The sequence below is a fragment of the Humulus lupulus genome, chromosome 8 (assembly GCF_963169125.1).
Source record: "Humulus lupulus chromosome 8, drHumLupu1.1, whole genome shotgun sequence".
In the NCBI taxonomy this organism is placed as follows: Eukaryota; Viridiplantae; Streptophyta; class Magnoliopsida; order Rosales; family Cannabaceae; genus Humulus; species Humulus lupulus.
This window is the reverse complement of record NC_084800.1, coordinates 46,547,453-46,573,787: the sequence shown is the minus strand read 5'-3', so window position 1 is coordinate 46,573,787 and position 26,335 is coordinate 46,547,453. Positions and strand designations below refer to the sequence as shown.

General features: G+C 37.6%; 1 non-coding gene across 1 annotated transcript; it reads left to right on the top strand.

Moving 5' to 3' along the window:
- Positions 1-22,221: 22,221 nt before the first annotated feature.
- Positions 22,222-22,328, top strand: LOC133798947 (small nucleolar RNA R71). Its single transcript, XR_009876163.1, has one exon. It is a non-coding gene; the product is annotated as a small nucleolar RNA R71 (small nucleolar RNA).
- The last annotated feature ends 4,007 nt before the right edge of the window (positions 22,329-26,335 follow it).

Sequence of the window (26,335 nt, the reverse complement as noted above, 5' to 3'; positions counted from 1 at the left end):
ATGAATGAATAAAAATAGTCAACAACAACAAATTAAAGTTATGGAATTCTTTAATTGGAGTTGTAAGTACGGTTTACTGAGTATCATAAAGATACAAATAATCTAGATCCGGATTATTGATGTGGTAATACATCTCGGTAAAGGTGCTTTATATAATATGATTATATATGACATGGACCGATATGAATTAAAGTCTTTATCCAAAAACCATTTAACAATAAAGACTTGTAATTCATATCATAACTGATGATCATTATAGATCAACATAAATCCTGAGTGTTCATGAACTAATGTTCATGTTTATTAAATCTTTTGATTCATTCGTTAAGGTCTCTTCAAAGAATGAGGCTAATGACTTTTGTTTTGGAGATTTAATATCATGGATGGCTGGGAACATGTATCAACAATACAGAATCTAATCTTTCCTAACGGATCGTATATTAGTTCCCTTAAGGGTTAATTCTGGAACTGAATGATTTTGAGCTCAAATCTATAATTAGATTATAGATTAATTATTCACTAGTGAATTAATGGTACATAAGGAATAAGAAGTAAATTAGAAAGGTAAAATGGTAATTCTTCCATTCTAATTTATGAACTAATTAATTAGAGGGTTGAACTATTGTAAGATGGTTATATCAATGGACGACTTAAGAAAAGATTCCTGTAAAAGTATATCTATAACATAAAGAGTGCAATTCTGAATTTATAGTGGAGTAATATCATAATTAATAAATTAACTATTATAATTAAAGAGTTTAATTATTTAGTTTATTTATTGGAGCTTAATGTTATAGGTCCATGGTCCTCGAAATGGCTCAAACAATCACTGACAAAAGTAAATACAAAAATGGGCAAAAAGGACTTATGTGATAAGTAATATATTTTTCTATGTATCAAACATAATTATTGTATAATTATGTGTAATTAATTAATTAATAATTAATTAATTATTTGATTTAACAAAAATATAATTAATTTTGAATTAATTTATTTTTGGGATTTTCGGTATTTAAATAATAATAAAAATTGGGAAAAATCACATACCATCACTGGCATGTGGTACACGTGTAGCACAGTGCACAATCACTGTGCTACACGCATAAGAGACTGAGCAGTTTCTTGGTTCCACAATTTTAGTTATTTAAATATTAAATAAATAATGAGATATTGTAATTTGATTAAAGTATTATTATTTAAACAGAAATCCGATAACTGATTAGTTATTTTCAAATTGTTTAAAATAACTAAGATTTTATTTTAATATATTGGATATATTAAATATAGGATATTAGTTTTTCAGAACGTAACTTTTCAGGAATAGAAAAATATCTAGAAATCTCTCTTAGAAAAAGAGAATAGTGACACAAACAAAAGTCACTATTCTTCACAAAACCTAGGTCCAAACTTTATCAGATCTCATGTGTTGAGAACATCTGATAAATAGTTTTTTGCCTATTGTTTGTATAGCGAGCCCACACTCGTTCTTTGTGTGCTGAGAACATTTTGAAAGATCTTGGTATAAGATCTCAAGGATTTAGCCATACAAAAAGATAGCAGCAAGGAAGGACCTGAGGTAATTTTTCTATTCATGTCTTTGATTCAATATATATATATGCATGTCTTTAATTCAATATATATGCATGTGAAGAAGTAGATCTAGAAATCTTATGGGATTAAACTAACAATTTGATTGTTGTTCTGCTGCGCATAATCTCTGATTTAATCAATAAAAACCAACAAATGGTACTAGAGACATCTTCACACACATATATATATATATTGAATCTGTGTGGATTTACTTTTATGCATTTATTTATTTTGATGAATGAATGGATGGCTTAATGTGATTGAATGCATGGGAATGTTGAATCGTTAATTGTATGGTGTTTTTGGGTTAGGATTTGTTTATGATTAGATCATTGTGTAATCCATTAAAGGGCATAGGATTTATGTAATTTTATTTAGTTTTTGACACCATAAAATTGTAATTCCGATCACACAAAACTCAGGACGGAGCCCGGGATTCAGAATTCAGCCACCGCTCCTCCGAGGGCGACCTCCGAGCCGCTGCCGAGACGTCGTACGGACGGGTCCGTACAACCCGGCCCCGGCAGCTTCGTTTGACGCCACATGTCCCCGTCCTGCTGGTCTAGAATTTTTTTTTTATTTTATGAAATTATTCTGTTATTTTTTTAAAATTTTAAATGTTAAATATCCTATTTATTAGAAATTTGATATTTAAATAATGTGATAATTTTGTTATCCTAACAAACATTATTTTTTTTAAAATCTAATTTCAAAATTTAATTTTAAATATAACAGATTTTATTTAATTATTTCAGTTTCTAATTTTAATTAAAAGTTGTTTTAATTAAAAAGAAAAATAAAAATAATGATTATTTAAAAGTTTGTTTTAATTAATCAAAATAATTAGAAAATTGTTTTCTTATTATTATTCTGGACCAACAACGACACATTTCCTACCGACAGTAAAGTAAAGAAGCCCAATGGAGATCAAGGCGGTTTTATTTTATTTTATTAATTTTATAAAGTGGTTGTAAAATTAGAAATACCCAAAAGCACCCGGTTCAACATTTATTGTTTATTTATTTAAATAATTATTTTCATGTGATTGATGTGATTGATAACATGTTCATGCATTGTATGCCATACATAAAAACCCACACATTCATAATCATGCATCTCATTTGTAGAAACATGATTATTAGGATTGTCCTATATGTTTATATGAATTGTTTTGTGAAATCAATTGCATGTAAATTACTTAGTTTTATTTTGAAAACTTGGTAAAATATCACACCAATTTTTAAGTCTTTATGACTTATTTCTTGAAACCAACTTTATTGTAAAAGTATTTTTTAGTAAAGTTTAGATGAACATGATTGGTAATTTAAAATTGGATATGGACCTAGAAACTCGCTTTCTTTCCAATTTTAATTATGTTCATAAGGTTTAAAGATGTTATAATTAATTTGGAATTAATTAGGTTAAAAGCACTTATTTCAAAATAATGAGTGGGAGAGAGTTGATATCTCATACATAACCCATGATCTCCATTATTAATATAACACCGTGAGATATGAATAGCGTCTTGCGACGGCTTTGTTTTCGTCCCCCTAAGGAAGGTGTCTGGACATATCAATAGAAATGTTGTATTTCTTACATAGATAGAAACTAATGATGTATTTTAGGCTTGACCGACCCTAAGGCGGCATGTCCTAAGTTAAGTAATGAACTCTGAAATAATGGGTTACACTCACAAAGTTATGATTAAGCTTGTGCAGTGGATAATCATAACTTGACCAAACTAAGTGGTACTTTAATGTTTAAAAGAGAAAATAAAGAGTTATTTTAAGTTTTAAACAATAAAGATAAGAATGTCTTATAAATTTTCTAAAATTAATTTGACCGACCCTAAGGTGGCACTTTAATTGTTAGAAAATTTTATCGTGGAAATTAATCTTTATTTTATGTGTTTTAATTGTGCTCATGCATCACGTTTAATTTCCGAAACTTTGATATTTATTTTTCTAAATATAGTAATATATATTTGTATTTATTTATTGCCAGCAAAAATGTCTATTGGTGAATTACACACTGATGCCTTTCTCAAATCCTTAGTTTTTGAACCTGAAAATATGCAACACTGGTTTCGAGGCATGTTGACTATTTTTTCTTATAAGAAGATGATGTCAACTATCTGTGAAAAACCTCCAACAGAACCACCTCTGGCTACTAGCTATGAAGCAGAAGAAAAATATGCAAATTGGATGAAATCTGATCGGTTAGCACATTATTACATGCTTTCAACCATGTCTGACGAAACATAGGAAAAATATATACACTATGACTCAGCACATGAGATGTGGTGAGCATTGACAGATGAAGTCTTTGTTGAGTGTCATCGTTTATATCAAACGAAAAAGGTAAATAAGATTTACATATATTTTTCCAACTTTGAATAGTAAATTCAAATACTATGAATATCATATTCAAATTTTTGGATAGTAGATTCCAAAATATATGCCACTAAACTATTTTTCTTATGTTTTTCCTTTCGCAGAATCAGAACCCTGAAAAGGAGGAAGAGATTGATGAGGATTTGAATAGCAAGTAAAGAGCTGGAGAAGTTGGAGAGTAGTTTTTATTTAGTAATTTTATTGTTAGTTGAACAATTTAAATTTCTTTATTTTGTTTTAGAAATTTTAGATTTCTTTAAACAAAGAATACTACAGTCTAGAAATTTTGTTTATTGTTAGTAATTTTGATTATTAATGTTTGGAAACTTATTTCTATTCTTGCATAACATTTATTTCTTTTATTAATAAAGTAGTTATTATTTAAATAAATTATCTATTTACTTGTTATGTAAATGCTTTGGGATAAACAAAGTTTACATACTTATAATGAATGACAAATTTTTATAATTTTGAATTATTTAAAAACACATAATCCTAAATCTATTAAACTGATTCCGATAGTGAAAAATATCTGTAGCACTTGAGATTGGGTCATATTGGTCTAGACAGAATAAATAGGCTTGTAAAGGATAGTCCTTTAAGAGAACCATCTATTAGATCTCTCCCTGTTTAAAAAATCCTGTCTAGAAGGCAAAATGACCAAGAGACATTTCTCTGCTATAGGTTCAAGAGCCACAAAACCACTTCAGCTAGTACATATGGATGTTGCAATCCACTTAATGTACAAGCAAGAGGAGGTTGTGAATATTTCGTCACTTTCATTGACGATTATTCGAGATATGGTTACCTATACTTAATGCAAAGAAAATCTGAGACTTTTGGAAAGTTCAAAGAATTTCAAGCAGAGGCTAAAAAGCAATTAGGTAAATCACTAAAAAGCACTTCGATCTGATCGAGGAAGAGAGTACTTGGACTGTGAATTCAAGAACCATCAACGTGAGCATGGCATTCAATTCCAACTCACCACACCTGAAACAACACAGTAAAATGGTGTTTCAGAAAGTCGGAATAGAACGTTATTAGATATGGTTGGATGAATGATGAGTTTCTCATCATTACCACTGTCATTCAGGGGCTATACGATTCAATGTGTTCTATACACATTGAATGATGTTCCACCTAAGTCTATCCAAAAGACATCCATAGAATTATGGAATGGTTGTAAACTTAGTTTACACCATTTTAGAATTTGGGGGTGTCATGCATACATGCTTAAAAAGGAAGACCGGGAAGTTGGAAACGCGCTCTGAAGTGTGTATGTTTGTGGGATATTTCAAAGAGACTAGAGGTGGAATTTTCTATAGTCCAAAAGAAAATAAAACATTTGTATTGACAAATGAAACTTTTATTGAATATGACTATGTTAATAACCACAAACCTCGCAGTAAGGTTGTACTGGAGGAGATGGTCTCAAATAAAGTCGCAAAGTCACCAGCAGCAATTAATGATAAAACAACCGAAGAAACCACAATTCCTAAAAATGAAAAACCAGTGCAACGTCGTAGTGGGAGGATTGTGAGACAACCTATTCGCTACGAACATGAGGCACACATTCTTGTATCAAATACTGAAAAGGATGATCCATTGACTCTTAAAGAAGCAATGGAAGACCCTGATGTTGATAAGTGGCAAGATGCCATGAATCAAGAAATGGAATCAATGTATTCCAATTCAGTCTGGGAACTTGTAGATCTGCCTGACAATGTTAATGCCATTGGATGCAAATGGATCTACAAGAAGAAAATGGGTGCAGATGGATAGGTAGAGACCTATATAGCAGGGCTTGTGGCCAAAGGCTACACACACAGAGAGGGTGTGGACTATGAAGAAACATTTTCTCCTGTGGCCATGCTTAAATCCATTCGCATACTTTTATCCATAGCTGCCATATATGATTATGAGATATGGCAAATGGGTGTCAAGACAACCTTTCTGAATGGCCACCTTGATGAAACCATTTATATGGAACAACTAGAAGGGTTTATAAAGAAGGATCAAGATCAAAAGTTATGCAAGTTGTTGAAATCCATATATGGATTGAAACAAGCATCAAGATCTTGGAACTTAACATTTGATTAAACTATTAAAACATATGGTTTCGAACAAAATGTTGACGAAGCATGTGTTTGTAAATACATCAAAGGAAAGATTGTGGTTTTTTTAGTTCTTTATGTTGATAATATCCTACTCATTGGGAATGATGTAGAGACATTATCAAATGTAAAGAAATGGTTGGCTGACAAATTCCAAATGAAAGATTTGGGAAAAGCGAGCTATGTTCTAGGCATTAAAATTCTAAGAGATAGAAAGAACAAGCTCCTAGCACTTTCACAAGCAAATTATATTGATAAAGTGCTTGAAAGATTCTCTATGGAGAATTCCAAAAAGGGTCAATTGCCGACCAGACATGGAATTACTCTTTGCAAAGATCAGTGTCCAAAGGCACCACAAGAGCAAGAGGACATGAGAAAGTATCCCTATGCATCAGTTGTAGGGAGCCTAATGTATGCAATGTTATGTACTAGACCTGACATATGTTATGCAGTAGGGATTGTCATTCGTTATCAATCAAATCCAAGTTTGGAACACTGGATTGCGGTGAAACATATTCTCAAGTATCTCAGGAGAACGAGAGACTATATGCTAGTATATTCGGGTAGTGACCTCGAACCTACTGGATACACTGACTCATATTTTCAATCTGACAAGGATAGTAGAAAGTCTACTTCTGGGTCAGTATTCACTCTTGGTGGTGGAGCAGTTGTTTGGAGAAGCATTAAGTAATCCAGTATAGTTGATTCAACCATGGAAGCTGAATACATAGCAGCTTGTGAAGCAGCTAAGGAAGCAGTTTGGCTGAAAAAGTTCTACACAGATTTGGAAGTCCAGAAGTGGAGAAACCACTTGTTCTTTACTGTGACAACAGTGGAGCAGTGGCCAATTCTAAAGAACCAAGAAGCCACAAAAATGGAAAGAATATAGAGCGCAAATACCACTTAGTCAAAGAAATCGTACATAGAGGAGATGTGACCATTCTGAAAATCGCATCAGAACACAACCTGGCGGACCCGTTCACGAAGATGCTTCCAGCAAAGCAATTTGAGGGTCATGTACGAAATATGGGATTGAGAGAAATGCCTCACTTGCTTTAAGTACAAGTGGGAGATTGTTAGGAGTGTGTCCTAAAAGTATGTAAAAGACATTTGTTTTTTTGTGTGAATAAATAAATACAATGGTTTATTATTGTTGTTATATTTAGATTGCTAAATTATTGTTTGAATAATTTTGTAAATATCAGAAAAATTCCATATTCATTATTGAGGATGTGATCTTGTATTAGTACGAGAGAATTAAGATCACATGAATGAATAAAAATAGTCAACAACAACAAATTAAAGTTATGGAATTCTTTAATTGGAGTTGTAAGTACGGTTTACTAAGTATCATAAAGATACAAATAATCTAGATTCGGATTATTGATGTGGTAAGACATCTCGGTAAAGGTGTTTTATATAATATGATTATATATGACATGGACCGATATGAATTAAAGTCTTTATCCAAAAACCATTTAACAATAAAGACTTGTAATTCATATCATAACTGATGATCATTATAGATTAACCTATATCTTGAGTGTTCATGAACTCCTGTTCATGTTTATTAAATCTTTTGATTCATTCGTTAAGGTCTCTTCAAAGAATGAGGCTAATGACTTTTGTTTTGGAGATTTAATATCATGGATGGCTGGGAACATGTATCAACAATACGGAATCTAATCTTTCCTAACGGATCGTATATTAGTTCCCTTAAGGGTTAATTCTGGAACTGAATGATTTTGAGCTCAAATTTATAATTAGATTATAGATTAATTATTCACTAGTGAATTAATGGTACTTAAGGAATAAGAAGTAAATTAGAAATGTAAAATGGTAATTCTTCCATTCTAATTTATGAAATAATTAATTAGAGGGTTGAACTATTGTAAGATGGTTATATCAATGGACGACTTAAGAAAAGATTTCTGTAAAAGTATATATATATAACATAAAGAGTGCAATTCTGAATTTATAGTGGAGTAATATCATAATTAATAAATTAACTATTATAATTAAAGAGTTTAATTATTTAGTTTATTTATTGGAGCTTAATGTTATAGGTCCATGGTCCCCGAAATGGCTCAAACAATCACTCTGACAAAAGTAAATACAAAAATGGGCAAAAAGGGCTTATGTGATAAGTAAAATATTTTTCTATGTATCAAACATAATTATTGTATAATTATGTGTAATTAATTAATTATTTGATTTAACAAAAATATAATTTATTTTGAATTAATTTATTTTTGGGATTTTTGGTATTTAAATAATAATAAAAATTGGGAAAAATCACATGCCATCACTGGCATGTGCTACACGCATAAAAGACTGAGCAGTTTCTTGGTTCCACAATTTTAGTTATTTAAATATTAAATAAATAATGAGATAATGTAATTTGATTAAAATATTATTATTTAAACAGAAATCCGATAACTGATTAGTTATTTTCAAATTGTTTAAAATAACTAAGATCTTATTTTAATATATTGGATATATTAAATATAGGATATCAGTTTTTCAGAACGTAACTTTTCAGGGATAGAAAAATATCTAGAAATCTCTCTCAGAGAAAGAGAACAGTGACACAAACAAAAGTCACTATTCTTCACAAAACCTAGGTCCAAACTTTATCAAATCTCATGTGTTGAGAACATCTGATAAATAGTTTTTTGCCTATTGTTTGTATAGCGAGCCCACACTCGTTCTTTGTGTGCTGAGAAAATTTTGGAAGATCTTGGTGTGAGATCTCAAGGATTTAGCCATACAAAAAAATAGCAGCAAGGAAGGACCTGAGGTAATTTTTCTATTCATGTCTTTGATTCAATATATATATATATGCATGTGAAGAAGTAGATCTAGAAATCTTATGGGAATAAACTAACAATTTGATTGTTGTTCCGCTGCGCATAATCTCTGATTTGATCAATAAAAACCAACAAGATGATCTCTGGGGTTGGTTTTCCCAGTGTAGGCGGGTAGGCTTGACATCTTGAATCCTTTGGGGAGCACCACGTCCAGGATGTGCTTGGCGCAGAGCTCCTTTTCTTCTTCATCGAAATCAGTGTTTGCTCCCTCCTGCTTGCGGACTAGGCGGTCCATGACTTTCTTTAAGGCAGGCAACTGTTCCATGAACTGCTTAGCCGTACCATCTTCCAGGGGAACTATAACGCCTTAAACTCCAGGGACCGTTACAGTGTGCCTTATAAACAGTGCTAAACTCTCTAATCGAGTCACTTGGCCAAAATCGTGTAACTAAGTATGATTAGCGGTTTAGGGATTACAAATTTTGGTTAAGATATAACGTTTCATTATAATGTTTACTGTATACATTGGGATCACAAAAATATAATTTAAAGGTCTATTACAAGAAAATATTTACAACTGGCCGATCTAAGCGGCAAAACAGGGTTTAACCCTAGTTCCTCTTTCAACCCTCGGCCGTGGCGGTCGAGCAGCCGCATATGTACACATCCTCACCTAAGCTCTCCAACTCAAGGATGGTCCAGCTTTATTTTGCCTTTACCTGCACCACATAGCACCCGTGAGCCGAAGCCCAGCAAGAAAACTTAATATGCTCATGAACAGTAATAACATGTCATCAAATCATAAGGCACACGCCTAGCAAATATAGCCCTATTCAAGCAAACAAATAGGTTCACGTAATGATGGGTATCCAGGATAAGTGTTGCGATAATTTTGCTATGCAAGTGCACACAGTCGCAAATTCGTAATAAACTGGTAAAACCAAGTATCGTCCTCAAGGACTGAGTTATCAATTACCAGTCAATTAATTTCTTGTTCTATTTGATGAATTGAAATTCTTGATTTTTTTTAAAATACAGCAAAAATAACAATAAAATGCAGAAATAATAATCGAAATTAAATGGAATAAAAACTAATAGTAAACTTTTACTTTAATCACTGAGAAACAATTAGGATATTCAATCTCATCAACTATCCTTCCTATTATTCCCTAATGCAAAATGTGAATTCTTCTTATTTTTACCTACTTCAATTAACAAGTTGATACAGCAGCCTATAATCATACTATGAATTATAAACTCAACCTAGGTGATAATTTCCTATATTTCTATGGTAAATTGAACCACAAAGGTAGCATTAATTTCCACAACTTAACAACAGTTACACAATTAATTCAGATACTTTCGTTCTAAATCAAAATTATGTCCAATATAACCAAAGCATAATTAAATCTCACTTCTCAGATTTTTGACTTAAAAACATATGAATGTGACTAAAGATGGCCAATCAATAATCACTCTATAAGAATAGATTATATGGAATTGAAGAAGATTGAAGAAGAAGAAATTAAAATTGCATTAGGTCATAACAGAAATTCAAGAGATTCAATTGAACATCCTAAACAGAAAATTAGTTCATAGTCATAGTGCTAATCACAACAGAAATTAAAGATAACATCAGGAAGAAAAACATGTAAAAATACTCTAAGCTTGAGCCTTCAAAACCAGAACTTCTCCCTTCGTCCGTACGTCTTTTCTTCTCCTTTTTCGTCCTTTAAAACCTAGGATTTTAGATTTTAGAGAGGCGGGCCGCGGCTCTACATACACTATGCCGCGGCCCGTATCCACATTCCTGGGCAAAAAGCCCTTTCCATGCCGCGGCTCTTCTGAAGCCATGCCGCGGCCCGCATCATCGTTTTCTGGTCAGAGTGCCCATCCATGCCGCGGCTCTATCTAGCCATGCCGCGGCCCGAAGACTTCCTGAAAAACAATGCTTCTGTTTCCCACCTAGCCGCGGCTCCCCTTTGCTATGCCGTGGCTCTTAAGGGAATTCTCAATTCTTCAAGTTTTCATCCCAAATTTTCACCAACACTTCCAAATTGTGTTAAAAACCATTCTTGATCGAAATATGATGAAAAAGTCGGTTATTTCTTCCCTTTCTTTGGCATTTTCTTCCACATGCTCAATTCTTCCTGACATTCACAAAAACAACCAAACAAAGCATAAACCCGCGCTAAATGAAGGAAAAACAAAATAAAAGACTACTAAAAACATCACCAAAACATAATAAAAACTAGACTCAACAAACTCCCCCAAACTTAACCTTTACTCGCCCTCGAGTAAAGACCAAGTTAAACTAACAAAAAAAAAAAAAAACAAACACAAACGAACAAGCTAAACCATCATTACCATCTACACTGCTTTGCCAAAACTCATGAAATCTCAATTGCAATATTTATAGCCAGAATTTCAGCTCAATTGCCTTAAAGTCCAACTTATACAATTCAAATAGGGAAATCAATAATATATCATGAAAATGACTACAACACTTGGATTCTATCATATATGCTCAACTCATTCCAGACAATTCCACAAACCAACTCTACAATATGCTTGCATTACTTGACCTTCTCCACTAATGTCAACAACACATGTTTTGAAATCAAAAGGACTTTCACAGGTTATAGTGTTAGGCTTAGGTAAGGGTAGATGAAATTCTCATTTAGGCTCAGTCGTTACCATAAGCATAAAAAACCTTGAAACCCACCAAATTTCTCTTTACCACACCAAAAATCACCCTTTTATACAATTAGAGAGAGAGATTACAACACTTTTCATTATTTTCTTTTTTTTTTTTTTTTTAGACTTATCACTTTTTTTTTTTTTTTAAATCACACTCCCCCAAACTTATTATTTTCTATATATATATATGATCAAGGAGTGTGACAAAGTGATATTATTTTTTTTTTCAAAGACTTCTCTCTCTCTCTTCTTTTTGTACAATCATACTATATTCCAATCATACCAACTTCTTACTATTTTTCCTTCTTCTTTCCCACAGATTATATGCTTATGATAACAAAAGGAAAGGAAAACAAAAATAAAGAAGTTAAGAAATTTAGGCTCAAATAGTATGATCAAGAACAAAAACCAAGTTCAAGGCTCAAAAGGGTAACTAAAGATAATTAACTCAAGGTCGGCTTGAAAGGCACAATCGATCCAATAAAATTGCCTAAATCACTTTTCTAAACACATGTCATCACGAATTTCGCCTCAAAAGCCAAATAATGCAAGTTCTATTAGACTCAAATTGTCATTCCACCAACCCTAGTCAAACACCTATAATACAATCCAAAATGTTGTCTTTTCAAAACATATTAAAAATTTCCCACAAAACTTTCTAAATTCAACTCTAAAACAATTGAACCAAGCACACAGTTGAATTCAATTTCCTTTTCACGAGCAAAGACAAAGCAACTACAGACAAGAATGATGGTTTAACATTTACACTAACCACAGAAAATAACACAACAGACTAAAGAAAACTAAACTAAAAAAACGCAGAAAACAAAAATAAAACAAAATAAGCTCCCCCCCAAACTTAAGATGCACATTGTCCCCAATGTGATAAAGAAAAGAACAAGGGAAGAGAACTTACCTGACGCCACATCAGTATGGCGGTGGAGGTGGTGGAGGTGGCCACTGATATGGAGTGTACTGTGGCGGTGGAGTGAAATAATTCTCATCAGCTGAACTCATAGTCCACCTCGTGACCAAAGTATTCAACTCCTCAATGTGAGCCCGCCCATATTCATTTTGTTGCACCATAAAGTCATTATAGTGCTGATTTTGCGCCTGCTGCGATTGGATTAAATACTGATTTTGTTGAATAATGTAATCCAATCGAGCATGCGTACGCTGCGTGTGCTCATCAATCGGTCCTCCAATTGCCAAATTTTCAGGTGGGTTGCTGGGACCCGCTTCTTCTACTTCCTCCTCCTCAGCTTGATCCGGATCCCCTGTTTCATCAGCCCGGCTGCGCTTATTTGGCTGAGTAGAGGCAGGCTGCGTAAGCGAAGCTGGAGGGAAGGCCGTAAACAAAGTCTGATTGATTGCTCCCATTGGCCTCCGGACTAGATCGCTGGGAAAGGTTGGTACCTCATAAGTGTTGCATAAATTCGAGAGGAAGGTACCATGGGCGACACCAGCTGTAGTGTTGAATCTACTGATGTTGCGAATGCTATAGCGAATAATGCGGCCCACATCGACCTTCTTTTGGGTCATGATAGCATACACTAACAAACAACGCTCTCGATCAACAGAAGACAGATGAGACGTTGGCAGTTGTAACGCCCCAAACCCCAGGGACCGTTACGGTGTGCCTTGTAAACAGTGCTAAACTCGCTAACCGAGTCATTTGGCCAAAATCGTGAACTAAGTATGATTAGCGGTTTAGGGATTAAAACTTTGGTTAAGATGTAACGTTTCACTAGAACGTTTAATTTATACATTGGGATCCCGAAAATAAAGTTTCAGAGTCTATTACAGAAAACATTTACAACAGGCCGTTCTAAGCGGCAAAACAGGGTTCAACCCTAGTTCCACTTTAAACCTCGGCCGTGGCGGATGAGCAGCTGCATATGTACACGTCATCACCTAAGCTCTCCAACTCAAGAATGGTCCAGCTTCCTCTTGCCTTTACCTGCACCACATAGCACCCGTGAGCCGAAGCCCAGCAAGAAAACACAATAAAGCATGATATAATATCAACAACGATCATAATAACCATTCAGGACTATCAGTCCAAGCAAATAGGTGACAATAGCCAAAAGTCACAATAATGAGCATCGCTCCTTCTAGCCATGTGACGATAGGGTCACCAGGGCTCAACTGATAAGTGATCCTTTCATAAGTTTGATTAGGACAGGTGCAAGGTGAATGGTCACCAACATAACCTTCCTCCCGACTCTAGAGTCGTGCTATGGACAGCGTCCCTTGACCATGTGACAAACAATCACCGGGGTCATATACCTTGGCCATAAACATCTGGTCGTAGACCAGGCAAGCGCTTATAAATTCTTCGACCTTAGGGTCGGTCTAGCATTAATGCCATAGAGCCATTCAATGCCTGATTCTCGACTTAAGCTTGTTTAGGACAGGTGCAAGGTGATTAGTCACCAACATAACCTTCCTCACGACTCTAGAGTCAAAGCTATGGACAACGTCCCTTAGCCATGTGACAAATGGTCACCGAGGTCATATACCTTGGCTATAGTCATCTGGTCGTAGACCAGGCAAGCGCTTATAAGTTTCTCGACCTTAGGGTTGGTCTGGCATTAATGCTATAGAGCCATTCAATGCAAAATTCTCGACTTTAGAGTCGGTCCCTGACTAGTCAGTGTCATTCACAAGTAAGACATGCCACCAATCACATATCACATGTTCCACACCCATAAACGAGGCATTTAGCATGCTTACCAAACAGGTAGTAGTGCTATTAGGGCCATGCATAAACACAGAGGCTCAAGCTCTGAACAGTATCATACTCAGTATATAAAGCATGTCCCAAACACATGTTTCACATGCATCATCTGCAATATCCAGCAATCTAACATGCATCAATAACAGCCATGCATGTCACGTTTAATAGTCAACCAACATGCATCAAGAATAGCCATGCATGTCATACATAATAATCAACCGACATGCATCATATAATAACCACGCATGTCATACTCATTAATCAACCAACATGCATCATAATAGCCATGCATGTCACATATACACAGGGTGCAGTTATCTTACTTCAAAGCCGAGCTAGAACGATTAAAAGAACGACCCTTGAGAACGATCAACTTTTAGTCCTTTAGCGGTCACCTAGTCATAACCAAATATAAGGTATCATTAATAAAAATGATAACTGAGGGTTCCCAAACCAAATCCCAGCCCCCGAGACCTCAAACACTACCCAACCGGGTACTAGGTTCAACCCCGAGGCCTATGGTTTGAATCCCCGAGCTAAAAACCACACTTTAACAAAATTAGCCTTAAGGGCCGCGGCCCTCCCCTGCTGCGCTGCGGCGCGCCCTTCAGACAGAAGGGCTCCCTCCTGACAGACACCAAGGGCCGCGGCGTACCCCTGTTGCGCCGCGGCGCCCAGCCCAGACCAGCTAAGTCGGCCATACGCACCAGAATTTTAACCCTGTGTTTTCCCTCTCAAACCAGTCCCTCAAACCATCTCCAAACCTCCCCCAAGCATATAATTAAACCCCTAGACAACACTCATAACCTCCCCTCATCAAAACCCAAGCCTATAATCCATCAAAACCCCTTTGAATCCAAGCTTCTAACAAAGATCAAAAGCTGAAAACCAAAGCTTGAAAACAGAGCACCACCTGAAGTAAGTGACTAGAACTCACCTTGAATCCTGTTTTGAGTCCCCTTTGATGGTTGTTACAGGTTCCTTAGCTGCCACCTTGAATCCCCTAGCTCAACACCTCCATTTGAGCTCTCAAAAATTCAAAGAAAGGTGAGGGAAGAAGCTTGTACGGGATGGAAGGGAGAATGAGGATATAGGCTCTGTTTTTAATATCAATCTACAGCCTTCATATCATATATATATCCTTAGGGTTAAAAGACCAAAATGCCCTTATGTCATCTAAAGCCTTTCAAGCCACTCTAGGGGTAAAATTGGTACTTTTAGCTTAACCCGTTAATCATAATTAACACTTCCCAATTCCCGCTAATCTCAATATCCTCAAACACCAATAATTCACATCTCATTACCCTTTAATCCCCGGTAACGCTATAACCATTAATATCACCCCGAGACTCACCCCGAGACTCACCCCGAGCCCCGAGCTTAAACCCGTTATGAATAGACCGAACACTTACATCTCATGATCGTCTCATGTCGATAGCTCGAGCCAATCCACCTTATAATGTGGCTATATTAATTAATCACAACCATGCACCCCAAAATATACAATTACGCCCACAGTGGCCAAATTACCAAATTACCCTCATAATTAACATATGAGCCCATATGCATGCATTCACCATCATATAACAATATAATTCACGTAAACATGCATATAATCATTGAATACTATAATAAATCAATTATGGCCCTCCCGACCTCCTAATCAAGGTCCTAAACCTTATTAGGAAATTTGGGACATTACAGCAGTAAACGTGCACTCACAAAATAAACCCACGCCTTCGCAACTGGGTTTAGCTGCCACCTGAACAACTCTTTGGGCCTCCCATTATGATAACTGAAACGTGCCCCTTCCATACTCAAGACCGCAGCCACCGTATCATAGTCTGGCTCCTCGAAATGGGCCAACTGCCAGTGTTCATCCTCTTGTGCAGAAAAAGAGGGAAGACCCAGTAATTGGTTGAATGCATAGGCTGTTGTAGGCACCAATTTTCCCCTGACAAAATTATTCTGCTCTGCATCTTGATATGAAAAGTTGGCGAAAAATTCATATATAATAGAGCAGTTGGCTGAATCCACATAGGTCGAGTCACAAAACAAATTCCATTTACGTCGCACGATTTCATCTTTGATAAGTTCATAGCCAGGGTGTTGTACAGTAGGGGCCTCATTAAAGTCAAACCCCCTTTCCCTTACCACCGATCTTTTATAAATCTTTTTAAACAACTCGGCAGCGTCCTTATTAACAAATAAATTAGTGTCATACTCAGCTGGGGTAGATGGTGTTGGTGGTGGCTGAGTGCGTGATGAGGATGCTTTCTTGGAGGAGGTGCCTCTAGGGGGATTTCGCTTAGGACCCATAGTTTCTTTCAAAAAGAACCAACTAAATCCCCAAATATACTCTCAAGAACTTGACTATAATTTCTGTTTGGTGTCACTCCCCCCAAACTTACTAATTACCACAATCAATAGCCCCAAACACTAATTACAACAATCAATAATTGGCAAAACCCTTAATCTTCTCACAAGAACAACAAAGAACAATCCACAACACCACAATGCAATCTAATCTCCAATCAAAAGCATTAGAATAGAGAAGATACACTTACTTGAATAGCACATAAATTCTTCTTTTGGTCTCCTTGACTGATGGAAGTCTAAAAAAAAATAGAGAGAAAAAGAAGTTTGGAGTGTGATGGAGATTGTGAGAGTGAATGAATGAGACAATGGCTGATTTAGGGCTTTTTATCCCAATTTTTGGACTAGGGCCGCGGCATTACCTTGACTATGCCGCGGCCCGCATCAAATTTCCAGGTTGGAATGCCGCGGCCCTCTCAAACATATGCCGCGGCCCGCCTTGTTATTCTGGGAAAATTGGGGCTTAATGCCGCGGCCCTCCTCAGCCATGCCGCGGCCCGCCCCTATACTGCCAAATCGGTGGGCCTCTGGAACCCCCAATGCCGCGGCATCATATGGTTATGTCGCGGCCCTTAAGGAATTTTTTATTTTTTTATTTTTTAAAGTTTTTTTCATTTTTCACGTTTTTCACGATTCTAAAAGTCCAAAAATAAACCAAATATCCATTGTTTACAAATATAAAAGTAAAATAAATAACAAGTAAAATATAGGGTGCCTCCTACAAGCGCTGTCGTTAACGTCATTTAGCCGGACGCTGAATCCCTCTTCAGAGAGGCTTCAGAAGGAGGATAGACTTCGCTTGATCAAAACTACCACCCAAGTAGGGCTTCAATCTCTGACCATTGACTTTAAAGGAATCACCTGAGTTGCCCCGAACTTCTACAGAACCATATGGAAAAACTTGAACTACAGTGAATGGCCCTGACCATCTTGACTTCAGTTTGCCAGGAAACAGCCGCAGTCTTGAATTGAAAAGAAGTACCTGCTGCCCTGGTTAGAACTCTTTTCTGATTAAGTTCTTGTCATGCCAAGCCTTTGTTCTTTCTTTATTAATCTTGGCATTCTCATAAGCCTCATTTCTGAACTCGTCAAGTTCATTCAGTTGCAACAGTCTTTTTTCACTAACGGCACTCCAATCATAATTTAACTTTTTCATAGCCCAAAATGCCCTATGCTCCAATTCGACTGGTAGATGACATGCTTTACCAAACACTAACCTGTAAGGGGACATGCCTATTGGTGTTTTGAATGCAGTTCTGTATGCCCAAATCGCATCATCTAACTTTTTCGACCAATTTTTCCTTGAACTGTCAACGGTCTTCTCAAGGATGCTCTTGATTTCTCTGTTCGAAACTTCAGCTTGCCCATTTGATTGAGGATGGTAAGGCAAAGCTTTTCGGTGATAAACTCCATAACGAGCCAGCAGTGCATCCAGTTGCTTATTCACAAAGTTTTTCCCTTCATCACTAATCAAAGCTCGGGGAGTGCCAAATCTAGTAAAAATATGTTTATGCAGAAAATTAAGCACAGTTTTACCATCATTGGCTCTAGTTGCTGCAGCCTCCACCCATTTGGATACATAATCCACTGCCAATAGAATATATTCATTGTTGTAAGATGGTGGAAAAGGCCCCATGAAATCGATGCCCCATACGTCAAACAGTTCCACCTCAAGAATCCCTTGTAGAGGCATTTCGTTTCTCCTCGAGATATTGCCAGTTCTCTGACATCTATCACAAGCCTTGACAAAAACATTGGCATCCTTGAATAATGAAGGCCAATAGAAACCGCTTTGTAATACCTTAGCCGCCGTTCTTGATGCTCCAAAATGCCCTCCGCATTGTTGAGTATGACAGTGATTAAGAATGGACTGCATCTCTTCTTCAGGAACACACCTTCTGATAGTCTGATCAACACAGTGCCTATAGAGAATAGGTTCCTCCCAATAGTAGTGTTTCACCTCAGAAAAGAATTTCTTTAATTGCTGCTTTGACATTTCAGAAGGCACAATTTTTGCAACCAAAAAGTTCACTATGTCTGCAAACCACAGGACAGTTAAAGTCTCACTTACCCCAAACAACTGCTCATCAGGAAAGTGATCATTGATTTGCACTGCTTTCTTGTTTTCAGTCTCCTTCACCTCAAGTCTAGAGAGATGATCAGCTACCACATTCTCGCTGCCCTTCTTGTCACGAATCTCCATGTCAAATTCTTGAAGCAACAGAATCCATCTAATCAGGCAGGGCTTGGCATCTTTCTTTGACATCAAATATTTAATGGCAGAGTGATCAGTGTAGAAAATCACCTTGTTGCCAATCAGATATGGTCTAAATTTGTCGCAAGCAAACACAATAGCTAGCAACTCTTTTTCTGTAGTGGCATAATTCAGCTGAGCATCATTTAGAGTCCGACTAGCATAGTAAATAGACCTGAATACCTTGTCAATTCGCTGTCCCAGAACTGCCCCCACTGCGTAATCACTGGCATCACACATCAACTCAAAAGGCAATTCCCAATTCGGAGCTATCACAATTGGAGCAGAAATAAGCTTTTCTTTCAAGAAATTGAACGCCCTCAAACATTCGTCATTAAAATCAAAGACAACTCCATTCATAAGCAGATTCGAGAGAGGCTTAGACACCTTTGAGAAATCTTTGATGAATCTTCGATAAAACCCAGCGTGACCAAGAAAACTTCTAACTCCTTTGACTGAAACTGGTGGAGGCAGCCTTTCAATGGTAGAAATTTTCGCTCTATCTACCTCAATTCCCTCACTTGAAATTTTATGGCCAAGAACGATCCCCTCTTTCACCATAAAATGGCATTTCTCCCAATTCAACACCAGATTAGCCATCTCACAACGACGCAACACGTTCTCCAAATTACCCAAACAGAGGTCAAATGATGAGCCAAAAACAGAGAAATCATCCATGAAAATCTCAATACACCGGTCTACCATGTCTGAAAATATGGCCATCATGCACCTTTGAAATGTTGCAGGGGCATTGCACAGTCCAAATGGCATTCTCCTGAAAGCAAATGTGCCATAAGGACATGTGAAGGTTGTTTTCTCTTGATCCTCTGGTGCAATAGCGATCTGATGATACCCAGAATACCCATCCAAGAAACAGTAGTAGCTATGGCCTGCCAATCTGTCAAGCATCTGATCAAGGAAAGGCAAAGGAAAATGATCCTTCCTTGTTGCCTTATTGAGCTTGCGGTAGTCAATACAAATCCGCCACCCCGTTACAGTTCTTGTTGGAATGAGTTCATTGTTCTCATTTTTCACTACAGTCATTCCACCCTTCTTAGGTACCACTTGCACAGGGCTCACCCATGCACTGTCAGAAATTGGGTAGATCACCCCAACATCCAACCATTTAAGAATTTGCTCAAGTACTACATCCTTCATGGCTGGATTGAGTCTTCTCTGGGCCTCTATGGATGGCTTGCTATTCTCCTCCAATAAGATTTTATGCATCACTGTCGCTGGGCTTATTCCTCTAATATCTGCCAAGGTCCACCCAATGGCCAATTTATGCTCCCTTAGAACCCTCAACAGTTTCTCCAATTCTACCTTTGACAGGTCAGCTGACACAATGACCGGTAAAGTTTCATTCTCTCCCAAATAAGCATATTGCAAGTGATCTGGGAGGACCTTTAGTTCCAACGGTGGTGGGTGCTGAATGGAGGTTAGCGGTTTATCAGTCGCATCCGCTAATTCTTGAAACTTCTTCCAATATGGTTGGAAAGAGTTGATCCAATTTACACATTCTCTGATCTCAGCATCCTCATCATCATCGCCTTCATCACCCAATAATACTGCCTCTAAGGCATCACTGCTCATCCTTCTCTTGGAGACTGCCTTTTCTATCACATCCACACTAAAGCAACTGTCACTAGCCACCGGATACTTCATAGACTTGAAGACATTAAAGACCACCTCATCTCCTTGAACTCTAAGCTTAAGCTCTCCTTTTTGAACATCAATAAGAGCTTGGCCTGTGGCTAGAAATGGCCTACCAAGAATAATAGGGACATATGTGTCCTCCTCCATGTCCAGAACAATAAAGTCAGCGGGAAATATGAACTTATCCACTTTCACAAGAACATCCTCAATAATACCTCGTGGATGTGTTAACGATCGGTCTGCGAGCTGTAAAGTGACAGTTGTTGGTTTTGCCTCCCCCAAACCAAGTCTTTTAAACACCGATAAGGGCATCAGATTGATACTTGCCCCCAGATCACATAAGGCGTGCTTGCATTCAAACTTTCCAATGGTGCAAGGTATGGTGAAACTCCCCGGATCTCTCAGCTTTTGGGGTAACTTCCTTTGTAAAATAGCGCTGCACTCTTCAGTGAGTGCTACAGTCTCATAGTCCTCCATTCTCCTTTTCTTTGACAAAATCTCCTTCATGAACTTAACATAACTGGGCATCTGCTCCAAGGCCTCAGCAAAAGGAATGTTTATGTGCAGCTTTTTAAACACCTCAAGAAACTTAGAAAACTGTTTATCAAGGGTAGTCTTTCTAAGTCTCTGAGGGTATGGAACTCTAACTGGCTGCTCAATGACAACTGGGGGACTCTGTTCTGACTTCTGATGGTCTTCAGTAACCCTTTCTGACTCAGACTGTGCACCCATCTCTTTTTTCTGACCCACTGCCTGTGGAGGTCTAGGCTGCTCTGTTTGCTTCCCACTCCTCAGAGTAATTGCCTGAACTTGCTCCTTGGGGTTGACTTCAGTATTACTAGGCAAGTTTCCCTGGGGTCTGTTATTGAGCATATTGGCCAACTGCCCAACCTGTGTCTCAAGGTTTCGAATGGAGGATCTGGTCTCAGTCATAAATTGAGTCTGTGTATTAGTAAGAGTCAACAAGGCAGCTTGTAGTTCATTAGGTCTCTCAGGTTGAGGCATTGATTGTTGAGGCCTAGGCTGCAGTGATGACGAAGCTTGATTCATAGGTGGCTGAGGCATGTTATTTTGAAACTGGCCCTGAAACGGAGGTTGTTGGCCTTGATTATTCTTCCACGAAAAATTTGGATGATTTCGCCACCCTGGATTGTAGTTGTTGGAGAATGGATTGTTGAGTGGCCTCTGAAAATTTCCCACCGCCTGAACTTGAGCATGATCCATTGGGGTGTTATTCATACAGATAGGGCACTGATCGACAGAATGAGCACCACCACACATTTCACACCTCAATGCCATCTGAACCGCATTAGCAGATACACTGCTCTGTTGCAACTGCTTGGTCAAAGAGGCTACTTGCGCTGTTAAAGCAGTAATTGCATCTAGCTCATGCACCCCAGCTATCTTTCTGACTCCTGATAATCTCTCCTCAGACCACTGATGGTTGTTTGTAGCCATGTCCTCCAGCAACTCATAAGCACCAGTTGCGCTCTTGCTCATAAAAGTGCCACCCGCTGCAGCATCAATAATGGTTCTGGTTGTCGGACATAAACCATTGTAGAAATTCTGTACTAGCATCCACTGTTCAATGCCATGATGAGGACATCTTCTCAAGAGTTCCTTAAACCTTTCCCACGCCTCATACAATGACTCTCCGTCATTCTGGCAAAAGTTATTTATCTCTCCCCTCAATTTAGCAGCCTTGGACGGAGGGAAGAATTTGGACAAAAATTTCTGAGCTAGATCTTGCCAGGTGACGATAGAGTTTGGCTGCAGAGAGTTCAACCAAATTTTTGCTCTGTCCCTTAGAGAAAATGGGAAAAGCCTGAGCTTGATTGCGTCATCACTCACTCCATTATATCTGAAGGTCCCACATAACTCCAGAAAATTGGACAAATGGGTGTGAGGATCTTCAGAGGGTAATCCATTGAATTGCACAGAAGATTGCACCATTTGTAGAATAGCGGGCTTTATTTCAAAGTTGTTGGCCTCTACAGTTGGTGGGCGTATACTATTTTGTACTCCCGTCAGAGTGGGTAGCACATAATCTCGCAGGCTCCTCTCAGCATTGGGTTGAGCCTGAACCCCTCGTACAACTCCAGGAGTTTGAACATTCCTGCCATCCCCTTCATTCTGTGCCATCTTTACAGATTTATGGGCCTATCTCTTCTTCTTTTTGATTTGATTGCAAGACTTCTCAATCTCAAGATTCAGATGAACAAGTGTGTCCTTTCCTTTTCTGCCACGCATATACCAAAATTCACCTGAGATAGACAAATTAAGCAACTAAACAGATTAGAAACGAGAGAAATTAAAATCAAATTAGAATAAAAATTAATTAGACTGATATTGATAATTTTCAGTCCCCAGCAACGGCGCCAAAAACTTGTTGCGATAATTTTGCTATGCCAGTGCACACAGTCGCGAATTCGTAATAAACTGGTAAAACCAAGTATCGTCCTCAAGGACTGAGTTATCAATTACCAGTCAATTAATTTCTTGTTCTATTTGATGAATTGAAATTCTTGATTTTTTTTAAAATACAGCAAAAAGTAACAATAAAATGCAGAAATAATAATCGAAATTAAATGGAATAAAAACTAATAGTAAACTTTTACTTTAATCACTGAGAAACAATTAGGATATTCAATCTCATCAACTATCCTTCCTATTATTCCCTAATGCAAAATGTGAATTCTTCTTATTTTTACCTACTTCAATTAACAAGTTGATACAGCAGCCTATAATCATACTATGAATTATAAACTCAACCTAGGTGACAATTTCCTACATTTCTATGGTAAATTGAACCGCAAAGGTAGCATTAATTTCCACAACTTAACAACAGTTACACAATTAATTTAGATACTTTCGTTCTAAATCAAAATTATGTCCAATATAACCAAAGCATAATTAAATCTCACTTCTCAGATTTTGACTTAAAAACATATGAATGTGACTAAAGATGGCCAATCAATAATCACTCTATAAGAACAGATTATATGGAATTGAAGAAGATTGAAGAAGAGGAAATTAAAATTGCATTAGGTCATAACAGAAATTCAAGAGATTCAATTGAACATCCTAAACAGAAAATTAGTTCATAGTCATAGTGCTAATCACAACAGAAATTAAAGATAACATCAGGAAGAAAAACATGTAAAAATACTCTAAGCTTGAGCCTTCAAAACCAGAACTTCTCCCTTCGTCCGTACGTCTTTTCTTCTCCTTTTTCATCCTTTAAAACCTAGGATTTTAGATTTTAGAGAGGCGGGCCACGGCTCTACATACACTATGCCGCGGCCCGTATCCACATTCCTGGGCAAAAAGCCCTTTCCATGCCGCGGCTCTTCTGAAGCCATGCTGCGGCCCGCATCATCGTTTTCTGGGCAGAGTGCCCATCCATGCCGCGGCTCTATCTAGCCATGCCGCGGCCCGAAGACTTCCTGAAAAACAATGCTTCTGTTTCCCACCTAGCCGCGGCTCCCCTTTGCTCATGCCGTGGCTCTTAAGGGAATTCTCAATTCTTCAAGTTTTCATCCCAAATTTTCATTAACACTTCCAAATTGTGTTAAAAACCATTCTTGGTCGAAATATGATAAAAAACTCGGTTATTTCTTCCCTTTCTTTGGCATTTTCTTCCACATGCTCAATTCTTCCTGACATTCACAAAAACAACCAAGCAAAGCATTAACCCGCGCTAAATGAAGGAAAAACAAAATAAAAGACTACTAAAAACATCACCAAAACATAATAAAAACTAGACTCAACAATAAGAAATCCTGTCCTCCTGAGTGGATGACTATCAAGTCAATCCAAATCAGATAAGTGATTTAACACTGGTGGTTCCGGTAACAATACCGGGCTTATAGCCCTAAAATAGAAGAGTGACAGTTGTACAAATCACTAAGGTGGGTTCCGTTCCCTTTAGCCATGTGACAATAGGGTCACCGGGGCATTGCAAATAAGTGATCCTTTCACCAGCTTATCAAGATAGGTGTTTGATGAACTAGTCACCAATATAACCTACCGCATGACCATAGAGTCACCACCATGGGATTCCGCTCCCTAGCCACGTGACAAACTCTCGCCTAGGCCTTTGGCCCTGGCTCTGAGTAACTAGTCCAAGACCAGTCAAACACTTATAATTTTCATCGACCTTAGGGTCGATCCAGCATCAATGCTCCCAGAGTCATTCAACGCTGATATCGATTAGATCTAATCTTTTATCGACCCTGCGTTCATGACGGTTATGTCGTTCTCGGCTCTCAGGTCATTGATATGCAACCAGTGTCGACCTTGACTAGTCAGTGCCATACATAAGTAAGCAATGCTACTAAACATATATCATATGTCAAATATCCGAATACAGGGCTTTCAACATGCTTACTTAATAATTGCTAGCACAATTAGGATCATGCATGAACACAGAGGCTCAAGCTCTAACCAATCTCATATTCAATATTCACGACATGCCCTAATCACATGTTTCTCGTGCGTCACATGCATCACATTTAAACATCCAACATGCATCAAGAATAACCATGCATGTCACATATACACAGGCTGCAGTTTTCTTACCTCTAGTTTGAGCGAGAATTAGAACAAGAACGACCCTTGAGAACGATCGACCCTTTTAAGCCTTTAACGGTCACCTAGCCATAACCAAATACAATCTCTGATTAATGAAAATCAACAATATTAGGGTCTTGATCTAAACCCCGAAATGTACCCACACGGTGAGTAGATTCGATCCCGAGACTTAAGGATTGAAACCCCAAGCCAAAAACCCTTAAAAACACTCAAAACGGGATTCTGAAGAAACAGGGTAGCGCTGTCCTTCTAGCGCCCCAGCGCTCAAGACAGAACCAAACTGCCCCAGAGCCACTTCAGGTAGCACTGTAGCACCCCCTTGTGGGCGCTGTAGCGCTACCTCCAGCCTAAAAATGCCCAGAAACTTCTCCCTTCAACTCCACCATTTCTAACCCAAACCAAAAGCTTCCCAACATCATTTAAACCCCCAATTGAACCCAAATATCATCTACATACAACCTAGGTATCATAACCCAAGCATCCCTTGCCAAAACTCCAATCAATTCCCAACTTTCCAACTCAAAAACCAGCTGAAACTCAACTAGGAAAACAGAGCAACAACAAGAGTTCTAATGGATAAAAACTCACCTCAATCTCAGCAACACACCCTCTTCAATGGTAGAGCATAACCCTAGCTTATCACAGCTTGGTTCCTTGGCTTGATTCCTCAAAAAGAGCTTGAAAATTCAAAGAGAAATGGGAGAGAAATGACCATCGGGAGGGAAGGGAAGTGGGACTCTATTTTTGTTAAGCTTCTACAACCTTAATGGCTGATATAAATCCTTAAGGGTGAAAAGACCTAAATGCCCTCAAGTCTAAAATAAAACCTTAGCAGCCACCAAGGGCAAAACTGTCATTTCGCACTTATCTCGTTAATCATAATTAACACCCTCCAATTCTCGTTATTCTCAATATTCTCAAATGTCAATAAATCATATCCCATTACCCTATAATTCTTGGTAATGTTCTAATCATTAAAATCACCCCGAGACTCACCCCGAGCCTCGAACTTAAACCCGTTATGACCAGACCGAACACTTGCATTTCATGATTGTCTCATAACAAAAGGCTCGAACAAATCCACATGTAATGTGGTACCATTCATAACT